Consider the following 12,369-nt stretch of genomic DNA (forward strand, 5'->3'; position numbering starts at 1 on the left):
TGTTGTGATGTGGACATTAATGTGCTCTCTGTGCAGAGGAGTTTTTTTGTTTCCTGTTCTCATGCTGTCCTCCCATAGGTTGCCCAGCGTGTGAAGAGGTCTCTTTTTTTCCTCTTGTACTTTTCCCAATGTTGTGTAATTTTTTCAGTGTTATTCTCTCAACGCTGCCGGTCTCCGACTGTATTCCCATGTGATGTCTTGTTGTTATGTGTGTAAGTCGGGGGGGGTCCTATTCCTCTGTGGGGCAACCTGCATATGGCCAATAAAGCATTCATTCATTCATTCATTCATTCATTTTAGAGATGTTGCGCAAATGGAAAAACGCAGTCTTACATATTTGTTTAATATGTGCATTCAAGGACATGTCCTGGTCAAAAATGACTCCAAGGTTTCTCACAGCGTTACTGGAGGCCAAGGTAATGCCATCCACAGTAAGAATCTGGTTAGATACCATATTTCTAGGCTTTTCAGGGCCGAGTACAATAACCTCAGTTTTATCTGAATTAAGAAGCAGAAAGTTAGCGGCCATCCAGGTCTTTATGTCTTTAAGACTGTCACGGCTGGCGGAGGGAGCCGTGTGGTGTGGAGGAAAAGGAGGACCCAAGATGCAGCAAACTGATGACAGAGTGATGTTTATTTACCAGGTGGTGGTGGTGGCGAAAACAGGCAACTCAGCATGAACAATTACAAACGGAAACCTAAACTGGGAGAAACTAAAAAGCAAACCTGAGACCATACAAAAGGGGTGCGGGGCAGAGAGACGCATAGACAGGACACCATGTAACGCAGATGAATGCAGAGATACACGGAGGAACGCAGACGAACCGGCAACAGGCAGGAAAACACACGGGGCTTAAATACACACACCAGTAATCAGGGGATGAGAGACAAGAGGGCAACACAGCTGGGAGGAATCTGGGCTGACGGGACAGGGGAAACGTAAACTGATCACACTCACATACGACACGGACCTTCACAATAAAACAGGAAACTCAGACACATGGAACCAGACAAGACATTGAACTAAACAGACAGATTCACAAACAGATGGGGTGACACCATAGACAGACAGATACAGACGCAGACTCAGAGGCAGACCGAATATAACACAGAACCTAAACAATCATCATCTAGAAAATGATAACAAACTAAAAGCGCTGGGTCACCGACCCAGGACCATGACAAAGACATTCCTGCAGTTTAACTAATTGGTGTGTGTTATCTGGCTTCATGGACAGATAGAGCTGGGTGTCATCTGCATAGCAGTGAAAATGTATGCTATGTCTTCTAATGATACTGCCTAAGGGAAGCATGTATAATGTAAACAGAATTGGTCCTAGCACTGAACCCTGTGGAACTCCATAATTAACCTCAGTGTGTGAAGAGGACTCTCCATTTACATGATCAAATTGGAGTCTATTAGATAGATATGATACAAACCACTGCAGTGCAGTACCTGTAATACCTACAGCATGTTCTAATCGCTCTAATAGGATATTATGGTTGACAGTATCGAATGCTGCACTAAGGTCTAGCAGGACAAGCACAGAGATGAGTCCACTGTCAGAGGCCATAAGAAGATCATTTGTAACCTTCACTAAAGCTGTTTCTGTGCTGTGATGAGCTCTGAAACCTGACTGAAACTCTTCAAATAAACCATTCCTCTGCAGATGATCTGTTAGCTGTTTGACAACTACTCTTTCAAGGATTTTTAATATGAAAGGAAGGTTGGAGATTGGCCTATAATTAGCTAAGACTGCTGGGTCTAGAGATGGCTTTTTGAGTAAAGGTTTAACTACAGCTAGCTTGAAGGCCTGTGGTACATAGCCGATCATTAGAGATAGGTTGATCATATTTAAGATCGAAGAATTAATTAATGGCAGGACTTCTTTGAGCAGTTTTGTAGGAATGGGGTCTAAAAGACACGTTGATGGTTTAATTATTGAAGTTATTGAAGTTATTGACACAAGACAGACGCCAATTATCAGCGCCCGAGAAGACATCGTGAAAGCTTCCTGTACGGGATCAGAACGATGCCACCTTGAAATGAAACCAAAAAAAAATATTGAAACCGAAAAAAAATATTGTAACTGAAATAAATGTACTGAAAAGTCTGGTACTGAAACTGAAAAAAAAAAATGATAGTGAAAAACAATTAATTGAAACTGTAATTTTTGTGTTTTCGCTTACAATTTTTTTTTTCGGTTTCAATCCAGTTTTTTTTCTCGGTTTCATCCATTTTTCGGTTTCACTCTGCTGGCACTGTTTTAGCATCCGGGGGCGCGCTGGGGGGCGGGGGGACGGGGATTCCAACCTAAATGTATTTGCATATATTATAATGCTGACCAATGACTGGAGAAAACACGGACGAAGAGGCTGCGGTCACGGACAAACTTGCATGTGTCTGTTTGGGAATGGCAGATGCTGAGAGGTCCAGCGTTTACATTACCGACTATTTCAAAGTGACAGCCTGAGGTGTTCTTCAGTAAATTGGACTATCGGACAGGAGGACCTGAGGCCCCACCGCATTATTTTTGGTAAGTTAAATGTGTTTGTAAGCGAATCTGTAATTTAGGTCCTTAACTAGCTACCTAGCTAGCTAAGATGAGCATTCGGCTGTAGGTAGGGTTGCCAACTCCCTGAAAAATAAATAAGGGACACCTCGTGGCCAGGGCCGGGCGACCCAGTTGTCTTCACCCTTCCCAGTGTGGTGAATTTTCTAGCTCTTTTTTTGTGTGTGAAATTATTTTTTTAACCATTTGACTTGAAGTTGATTTAAGTAGATGCATATTCAATTCTTTGTGATATGAACACATGTGAAACAAATGATCATTTAGCCATTTATTTTTAGCTCAAAATGACAACATTAACACAATAAAACAGGCCTCTTTCTTAAACAGAAGCTTGTCATGCTTAACTTTTGAGAATATAAGTAAATCTTTCTTTAAAAGAACTCTGTCCTGCTTAACTTAAAATAAAATAAAACAATAGAAAGAAAAATATTCTTGTAACAGTGCACATTTAGTGCATTTAGTACAATTGGCTTCAGTTGAGGTATTATTTCAGCTTTTCTAATGCTAATCAGCTGCTCCTGTTTGAAAACCCGCTTGTTCCCATGATTACGCATCATTACTCATCTATGTATTACTTTTATGTATTAGTCATCTATTTGTTGTAATCATCTATCCTTACAGTTGTTTATTACACAAAATAAATTATATTATCACACTTCTGGCCACATAGCGCTGATAATCACTGCACATGCCCATATTAACTTTTTCCAGCCAGGTGTTTTCCTTTTCCCATTCTTCCCTTTCTCTGAGGGGAACAAACATTGCTGCTCTAATGCTGGGCTTACACTGTGCGGTTTTAGGCCCATTTTGAGCCGATTTTTGAGTGATCGGACCGATTTTGGCCTTCATCGTGCGTCGTGTAGTATACGTGGGGTAACGAGAAGTGATTAACACCTCACGACCAGCTCCCGATCATCAATCGCTCGTGAGGGCGTCACCACAGGCACTCACACTGCTCACGCGCAAACACGTAAACGTCGGTGAAAAAGACGGAGCAGCACGGCAGTGCTGCGTGTGATCTGGACACAAGCGATGGAGGCACAACTTGTAGAACTTTGGAAAGCTCATCCGAGCCTTTTCCATGTGGCATCACAAAATTATCACGACCACAACAACCGTGAAAATAGTTGGATCTACACTGCTGCTCAATCACAGCTGCCTGATCAATGTTTTTCATTAGCAATTTAGCAAAGTTGATGGTGGTGGTTTGCGTGTCTGTGTGAGTGAAAGACAGAGAGAGCGAGCGACAGATTTTCTGTTATAACCTTCATTTTATGGAGGCACAGTGTGAGCACTCAGGTCGCATCGGAGCATCGGGCCGTATAGTGTGAGACCTGCATCGTGACCTACCAACTTCTAACCCCTGCGAGTCAATCGTGCAGTTTGAGCAGGAGCTGAATAACGCGACTGAAAAAATCGCACAGTGTCTGCCCAGCTTTAGGTGTACTGTCATCAGAATCAGAATCAGAATCAGAATGGGTTTATTGCCAGATGTTGAGGTTTACAACATTAGGAATTTGCTGCGGTGCTTCAGTGCAAACAATAAGAATTAAAGTGCTATGTAGAAAGAAAGATATGTGCATGAGATATATCCGAGACTTGCACCGCAGAGTCGGCGTTTGTTCCCCTGTTGGCCATGCTTGTTGTTGTGGTCATCTGTTGTCTTCCGGTATTTTCTCCGCAAGCGACCTTTCCTCGACCAATGAGATGAGCGGTAATCTGAATTGTTATACTCGAATTGTCATAAGTGTGCTGTCAGCTCATTGGTCACAAAGCAGGAGAAGGGCTGGGAATTATGTTTTCAAACAAAGTGTTAATTCCATTAAAAGTTATAGACTACTTTTGATTCTCACTGTATTACGGGACAAAGTGCGTCCCTTATTAGCTCAATACGGGACGTGTACTTTTGTTTCTAAATACGGGACGATTCCGTATTTTAAGGGACGGTTGGCAACCCTAGCTGTAGGGGAAACTTGTTTTGTAAAGTTCGTTTAGCTAACCCGTGCAGGTGAATGAATTTACCCTGACTAAAGAAATCAAGAGAGACGCACCGGGCTGCTCAGTGACTAACCACGGTTACTGTACTTTTATTATGAGTATTATACTGTAAGAGCAACAGGCTGGACTCTGCTTCTGCTCCTGTTCAGAGCTGATTATTAAATATGTGCAAACAGCAGCGTGTTTTCTCTCGCTTTCCACATGTGGAAGGACATTAACACCAACTTTTAAAACGCAAAAGTAGTATGCTATGCATGATTGGAATACATTTTAAGTAATTTGATTTATTTATGGGGTTTTTATTAGATTTTATAACACCTGATGTCCTCGTGGACAAAAATGTACAAAGTGTTGCAAAGGGCCATATTTTCACACCATACTGCTTTCAGATATCTTGGATCTTGGATCACTGATGTGTGGGGTCAAGCAATGGTCATAACAACAACAACAAGCAGCACAATGAGGAAACAGGCGCTCTACATTCAATTCAATTTTATTTATACAGCACCAAATCACTACAACAGTCGCATCAAGGTGCTTTATATTGTAAGGTAGACCCTACAATAATACACAAAGTATGCTCACAAGCCTCCATTGCACTGGAGGCTTGTGAGATCATTTTTTTACAATGTTGTGGAAAGGAATGACCAGTAGAACAATGCATATATTGTCATTTAGTATAATGAGGAGGAAGAATCAATGTTCAGGAAGAACATATTACCAATATTTAGATCACATCCTACCCTTTCTCTAAAAAAGCACATCACCCACCCGCAGAAGTGGAAGAAGACTATAAAGTGAAGGAAAGTGATGAAGAATCTGAACTATGTTCAAGTAGGTTCTCAGGCATCCAGGACGTGGTAGTCTAAGGAGCTTGGAAAGAAAGTGACTGTATGTACCGGCTCACTCCTGGTGGCCGATTGGCGGGGCCTGGCGCCTGTGGCCCGGCTGGGCCCCTTCCGGGGGGTGGGGTGCCCTCAGGCCTCTGGGCCTGAAGCTCGGTCCTCTCTGGCACAGCTGGCTACCAGCAGAGCCCGCGGGCAAGCCACTGCAACCCCCTCTGGCCTCTGCTCTGTAGCTGCTGGGTGACCTCTCGTTACTCAGCTCTTCCCAGGAGGGTGGCACGGTTCCCCTCCTTTTGGTGGTCCTCCTCGGATCCTCGTACTCTGGGGCCTCTGGATATCTGGGGCCTGGATCTCCTCCATACCTGCTTCATGCCCTGGGGGACAGGGCTATGGCTCCCCACACTCCCTAGCAGATCGTTACATGGAGAAACCTTTGGTATACAAGCATGCTGATCCACACAGGTGTGCACACAGGTGTACACACGGGTGTTCACAGACGTGGACTACACCTTTCTTGGCTGCTGCCTCAAAGCACATTGTGCGCTGTCTATCTTGCGTGCTGCACAATATCGTTTAATATTTAATATCTACTGTTATCTACTAGCTAGTTTATTGTGATGGTGCTGTTTTTTATTATGTTGCTCTTCTTTTGTTTGCTTTCTCTTCTGTTTTTTTTTATCCATCCAGGTGATCCAGGTGTTTTGTTTGTTTTTCTTTCTTTCTTCCCCCCTTTCTCACCGTCTCTTCTCCCCTCTGTTTTTCTTTCTCTCCCTCTTTCTTTCATTCTTTCTCCCTGTCCTATCCCCCAGTCATGTCTGTCCCGTTTGTAGCAACCGAAAATAAAATAAATACATAATTATAATAAAGGTCAATCAAATGGACCAATATGGCAAGGCCATGATGATCCACTTGGTAAAACAAATCCACTTGGCATCTTTCTTGGCCTTAAGACAACAATTCTGATGGCTAAAGATCCAAATGGGACATAAAAAAAAAGTGACTTGGCTTTTTGAAGTTTCTTGAATTTTCAAAATGTGAAACTGAAATAGAAGATGTGTGAGAGAAGATGCATGACTCTCTCGTGCGTCACAGAGAAAGACGAACTACCACGGTCCAAGCACATATGCCAGGTCCCATACTCCTTCAGTTGCTTTTCTACTTGAGCACTGAATGCATTATACACAGTGTATTCTGCTTGTATTATGCTTTTTAACTTTCAACTTTCATGCCAATGGATGCATCAGAGACCAAGTTGGGGTTCAGTAACTTGCCCAAGGACACTTTGGTAAGAACTCCAGACTACAGCACACAGAGATTGAACCAACAACCATCCAATTAGTAGATGACCTGCTCTACAGCCAACTCAATGACAAAAAAGGAGGGACAACGAGAGAGGAAAAAAAATGGATCGAATGCAGCTGTAGGCATATGTAGGTATGTGGTTCTTACTGCCGTGCATCCAGTAAAGTCGCTATGGCCAGTTTATGACATCCTAAGTCTGTTAGGGAAGTTTTCATGGTACCGTGATTGACATAATCATAGAATAGCAAAAAGGACATAATTTCATGATAAAGACACAATACATGATCGTCGTTCATGACACAATTATTGATGTGTATGGAACAAGTGAGTGTTTCTCCTGCTGTTGATGTACAATCCAGGTACTGATGTGACTGTGTATGAGCGCCTAGTCCCCTTCAGAGGACTGTGTCCATTCCAACAGAACATCCCAAGTAAACCAGGTAACTATGAGATAAAAACATGGGCAGTATGTGATGCCAGGTCCATCTGTACATGGAACATGCTAGTGTACGATGGCAAACTGTCTGGCCTGCAGTCAGGGCACGCAAGTTGTCCCTAACATTAAAGAAGGTTTCCAAAAGAAAACAATTATGTGTAACAACTTGTTTACTTTATATGCCCTTGGCCTGCAACTGCAGAAAAGAAAGCTGTCCATGATGGGACCAGAACAGAAGAATAAACCTGAGCTTCCTCCTGCACGTGTGTCAAATATGGACACGCCTTTGTTCTCATGAAAGTTTGCCTTCACTAAGACCCATGCCCTGGTGTCCTACCATGCCAAAACATAGAAAAATGTCAGGTAATAAGTTGGAATAAAGTTGAATAAAACCTTGAAACACAGAGATGGATGATCTTTTATACTTATTGCTTTATAAATAGTCATTTTTGAGCCCAAAGGACAACAGATGTGATTATTTGCTGCCAGTAAAAAACTAGAAGTAATTAAAAACAGCTTCCTAAATTAACTTTGAAATTTACCCGTCTGTGATAATCTGTTAAAATAACCAACTCTGGTTGTGAAAGGATAATCACAATATCTGATGATTTAATTAATTTTATTTACCCCAAAATAAAGAAACATTTCATTTAAATTAGATTTTATCAGACATAAATTTGAAATTGAATAAAGAAATAGTGTTGAAATGTTTGAGTTAAGTTTTAATTAAAAGTGGGGGAAAAATCCAGTTCATATTAATTACGTATCAATCAAACCAGATGGGGACATTTTTGTCCCCTGAGGACCACAGGTGTGATTATGTGCTGCCATTTAAAAATGTTGAATGCTTCAAAAAAAAAAAATCATTCCCACTAAAGTTCAACATACAACACTCTGTGGTTAGTCAAATACTCAAAATAATCTGAACATTTAGGCCGTCACAGAGCAGCTGTATTTGTACTAGAGATGGCACGATACCACTTTTTTATGTCCGATACCGATATCATAAATTTGGATATCGGCCGATACCGATATGACTCCGATATAGTGTGTTTTAATCAATAAAACTGTTTTTTTAATATCTTGCTGCATTTTGTATAAGTTCATACTCAACAACACTAAAGCTATTCTGTTATACCTGTATGTAAAAAATACACTGCACCCAAAATATTTTATAGTTCAGCAAAACTGAACTACAAACTGAACTCCTTTTTGAACTGGTTTCCTCTTTCTGGTGCAAAGTGGGCCAAAAACAAACAAGAGAGACGGACTCGCGACAGAAAAACCCATCAGCTGATCATTAAGCCGTTTTATCACTGAAGTAGCAGCAGGACAGGGAGGGAGAGAGAAGAACCAGTTTACATGCAGCTTATCTCAGAACTGTCGGTGAAAATTATTCTTGGAGCTAGGTTTAATTGAACTGCATTTTAAAGAGGTGCAATTTCACAATTTGTGTATATTTTCTAAGTTCACTATTTTGTCATGTGTTGAGAAAAACACAGATTTAAAAATTACATGGTCTAATATTTACATTTAGCATATAACTGCAACATGCTTTTTTCGTTTTTTTTTTTTAAAGACTCGAAAGGACTTGAAATTCAAAATTTCAGACTTGTGACTTTACTCGGACTTTTGCACCAGTGACTTGAGACTCGACTCTGACTTGCCTGACATTACTTGAGACTTGACTTGAGACTTGAGGATAAAGACTTGAGACTTACTTGAGACTTGCAAAACAATGACTTGGTCCCACCTCTGCAATCTAATGTATGCTTTTTTAAATTGTATTTTGTAAGGAGAGGCTTTCAGTCGTGCAGGAACAACTAAGGAAGCTTCAACTCAAACTACTACAGGAGGTGGAAACCCGCTGGAACAGCACTTACAATATGCTGCGAAGACTTTTCGAGCAAAGGGAGCCAGTGGGTGCTGCTTTGGCAAGTCTCACAACAGACATCCCACCTATGTCATCTGAGGAATTTGGTATAATTTCAGAGTGTCTGGTTGTCCTATCACCATTTAACGATGCAACCACTGAGCTCTCTCAGGAAAAAAGGGTGTCTGGGTCAAAGGTCATACCTTTGCTCACTATGCTGGATCATTGCCTCAATGAACAAATGGAAAAACCACCATCCATTGGATCTTCTCTGGCTCAGAAGCTGAGGATGCTATTGAGAGAGAAGCTAGATAAAATACAGACCATGAGCATTATGTTTCTTGCGACACTGCTGGACCCAAGGTTCAGAAAACTCGGGTTTCTCAGCCCTGCAAGAGCTAGCGAAGCAGAAAAAAGACTGAAAGCAGAATGTGCTTCCGTAATGAGGGCCTCCACCACCTCTTCCTCCGCACCACCACCACAGTGTAGAATAAGGAGGGGATGTTTTTCTCATTATCATTTAATATTTTAATATGGCATTATTAGTTCATTAGAAGTATATAACCAGCTTTGCATTAAGCATAAATTGAAGTTTTTGACCTTACATTATTCTTTGCATTACAGTGATGGTGATAACTTTAGTTTGATCTTTTCTTACAGGTACCAGAATAATAACATGATTTTCCATTGCAGATGTAACCATGATCATTCCATACACATTGCAGTTTGTTGCTTATTCTAGAGTTGTGCTCAAGGTAATTAAAGGTTAAAAGCTACAGCCAGCGCGAGTTTGGCTGATCTATGGAGGGCAAAGGCTTTGAGCTTGGAAGGCCGCACGCGCTTACACAGCACTTATAAGATGTTATTCTTGGTGATTTTGTGCTTAGTCATGTTTTAATATGTTTTAAGTAGAAGTAGCTGATCCAGCAATATTCATTTAATATTATATACTTGATTTAGAGCAATACACACTGATGGTCTTAACAAATGAAAGAGTCCTTGTAGCTGCCATGTTGTGTCTTAGCAGGGTACAGACGGTTCCAGGAGACGGGGGCAGTCAGCGTCTGCCCTCGGGAAGGAGACAATGTTATTCTTTGTGTTAAATAAAATTGTCAACATTGATTGTATTACACCTGTCACTACGCATGAGGGGGCGTTCTAATACCCTGATTTCATAAAACTATGGTGATGTGTTTTTTGAGATGAGATCTGAGACTGTCTGCATACAGTGTCCATCTCCCACGTGTGGGATCATTAAATCATCGTTTGACTCAACCCGACCGGACCAGTGTTGTTATTGTGGGTTTTTCCTCTGGTGTCCATCCCCAATATTTTTGAACCTTAACAACAGCCATCAACGTCACAATCTGTTAAGGCTGTTTCCCACGGTACCATTGTTATTGCATTTTAGTTGCATTTATATAAACTGAATGTTGGGTTTTCCACTGTATCTATTATTGTATGATCTACTGTACAATATAAAGCGCCTTGAGGCGACTGTTGTTGTTATTTGGCACTATAGAAATAACATTGAATTGAAAATTGAATTGGTAGTATCTCATAAGACTCTCCTTTTTGTTTAGGTAACAACCTGTGGCGTCGCCTGGATGAGAGTGTCAGGCAGACACAGACACAAAATGTGACAGCAGACGCAAATATTGAGGTCCAACGGTACACGATGGAGCCAAATATTGGAAGGCTGGAGGACCCCCTTAAATACTGGGAGAGACAGCAATATGTCTACCCTCACTTATATAAGTTAGCACTGACATACCTGTGTACCCCTGCCTCATCTGTGCCCTGTGAGCGAGTGTTTTCAAAGGCAGGGGAAATATTGTCCAAAAAAAGAAATCGCCTACGACCTGCCGCAGTGGAGAAACTGTTGTTTTTAAATAAAAACCAATGATGTGTCCCCTAAACACTAATCACTGTCCTTGCCTCAATGTTACAAAAGCACAACCACTGTCCACACCTCACCTCACAGTAAATGATCATTTCCATTTTAAGCATTTTCAAATAATCATTTTCCATACTGCCAGCATAAATATACATAGTATACTGCCATCACTACAATATAGATGTTTTACACACTCCTTTTGTTGTTGACATTTACAGGCTGTGTGCAAAATGCCACACTCTTCAAATTCATGCCAACTAATATTTTTACGTCCAGTAGGTGTCCTACTAGAGCAAATGAAGCTTCAAGAAGCTTCGCGTTGGGGTGAACCAATTGGATGAAAAGCTTCAGTGCTTCATGAGGCTTCATCTGCCCATCACCAGTTCAAGGTTTGGGAAATCTTTTTGTAGCCTAAGCCTGCTTTAAATTTCTCAATAACTTTATCCCTGACCTGTCTGGTGTGTTCTTTGGACTTCATGGTGTTGTTGCTCCCAATATTCTCTTAAACAACCTCTGAGGCCGTCACAGAGCAGTTGTATTTGTACTGACATTAGATTATACACAGGTGCACTCTATTTAGTCATTAGCACTCATCAGGCAATGTCTATGGGCAACTGACTGCACTCAGACCCAAGGAGGCTGAATAATTACGCAGACCCCACTTTTCAGTTATTTATTTGTGAAAAATGTTTGGAATCATGTATGATTTTCACTCCACTTCTCACGTGTGCACCACTTTGTACTGGTCTTTCATGTGGAATTCCAATAAAACTGATTCCTGTTCTTGGCTGTAATGTGACAAAATGTGGGAAAGTTCAAGGGGGCCGAATACTTTTGCAAGCCACTGTATTTAAGTTTAAAGTTCACTGATGTTATAAAAATACAATTATAGAACTAGACGTAAGTATCAAATAAACAGTAAACATACAGACAATGTCACAACAGACTAAGGATTGAGGACCAATGCATGTGGATTGGTGGCAGCCATGTGTAACTTCCTTAAAACTTCCTTTCTTCCACTTCCTGCAATGCCACTATGTGTCAAAACTATTCACAAAATTACCTAACGGTGGTGCTAAAGGGACAGTTCCACCAACACTATCAGCACAAAACTACAAATACTAACAAGAATTTGCATGTATCGCACTGCACTAAAGACAGAGAAAAATCCTACTTGACAGTACATCTAAATGTACAAGTTGCGTAAAGCACTTTGAGTGCTCAGATTAGAAAAGTGCTATATAATAACCAGTCTATTTACCATCATCAGAAAGAGACAAAGAAGCTGAAGATGTAAAACAAAACCACCAAAACCCACAAAACACAAGCCATAAGCGCTACACCATTTTTTGTATATCCAATGATGACCATTAACACATCCCTGAAATTCTAGTGTAATTTCATTTAAGCAATTTTAAGCTAAAAGGATCAAAAGGTTTCCTTCT

The 12,369-nt window shown here is 41.0% G+C and overlaps 1 protein-coding gene across 1 annotated transcript in view; it reads right to left on the bottom strand.

Moving 5' to 3' along the window:
- The window catches only part of LOC308391256 (integrin alpha-M-like), a 219,646-nt gene that overhangs the window by 169,005 nt on the left and 38,272 nt on the right, over positions 1 to 12,369 (bottom strand). The gene's annotated exons all lie outside the window — the stretch shown is intronic.

The sequence above is a fragment of the Rhamphochromis sp. 'chilingali' genome, assembly GCF_963969265.1.
Source record: "Rhamphochromis sp. 'chilingali' genome assembly, chromosome: 22".
Classification (NCBI taxonomy): Eukaryota; Metazoa; Chordata; class Actinopteri; order Cichliformes; family Cichlidae; genus Rhamphochromis; species Rhamphochromis sp. 'chilingali'.